A 911-nucleotide genomic window follows, 5' to 3' on the forward strand; every position below is an offset into this window, starting at 1 on the left:
GTCTTGCAGGAACTGGGTTCTTGTTCTGAAAGCGTGATGGGAGCAGGGACTTTGGAACAGGGTATTCCAAAGTTTGGTACTAGCTTCCTAGGATACCACTAGCGTATCCTTCATGGGTTTTCTTTATGGAGGAACCACGACGTACCTTTGAAATGACAGTGTGCTTGCCCGACGCTGTCAATTCCTGTTTTGATGCGAAGTGCTTCAGGACTTGAACTGTTTCTCTGTGTGCTGGTCTTTTGGGGTGATGGTGGATAGAGATCTGCATTTCAGTTTATTTTTGTGGCTACTTTTACTGCTGTCCTTCGGTTTGTTCATTCACTTTTATTTAAGTGTAAATATTTTTTCTTTCCATGGGATAGGAGGAGGGGGTTGGTTTGTTTAAAGAAAACCGTTAGAGGGAGAGAGAGAGAGAGAGAGAGGAAACGCTTTCTTTCAAGTGGAGTTTGAAATAAAACGCAGGACGGGTGCCTTTGGTGAAGTTGGGAGCCTGACGTGGATTCCAGAGCTCTCTCTCTGGCCAGATATGGAGGATGGGGAGAAGCAGGAGGGAAACTGGGTTTGGAGGGGAGGGGAGGGCAGGGCAGGGGAACTTCATCTGTCCCTGTAAAAAAATCGCTTTGTGCTTTCACTTCAAAAACCACCAAATTTTCGTGCTGAGTTGAAAATATGGCATATCAGAAATGTTAAAATCATTTTTTATTTTAGGTGGATGTGGGATTTTTTTTCTGCGGGGAAGGCAGTGATTGTTTTGGAACATTTATCGTCTCACTCTTTCCAAAACATGGCTGTACAAATGCAAACACTCGTGCTAATCATGAAAGGGATCTGGAAAAGGAAGACGAGTGATTTCTATTCGCTTTTTTTTTTTTTTTTTAAGGTTAGCATTTTGGGGGGGGTGGGGCCCATTT

At 43.7% G+C, this 911-nt stretch overlaps 1 protein-coding gene across 1 annotated transcript in view; it reads left to right on the top strand.

The window, feature by feature from the left end:
- Nucleotides 1-911, top strand: part of EMP1 (epithelial membrane protein 1) — an 18,421-nt gene that overhangs the window by 629 nt on the left and 16,881 nt on the right. The window lies entirely within an intron of this gene.

The sequence above is a fragment of the Neophocaena asiaeorientalis genome, unplaced genomic scaffold (genome assembly GCF_003031525.2).
Source record: "Neophocaena asiaeorientalis asiaeorientalis breed wild unplaced genomic scaffold, Neophocaena_asiaeorientalis_V1.1 scaffold150, whole genome shotgun sequence".
NCBI classification, from domain to species: Eukaryota; Metazoa; Chordata; class Mammalia; order Artiodactyla; family Phocoenidae; genus Neophocaena; species Neophocaena asiaeorientalis.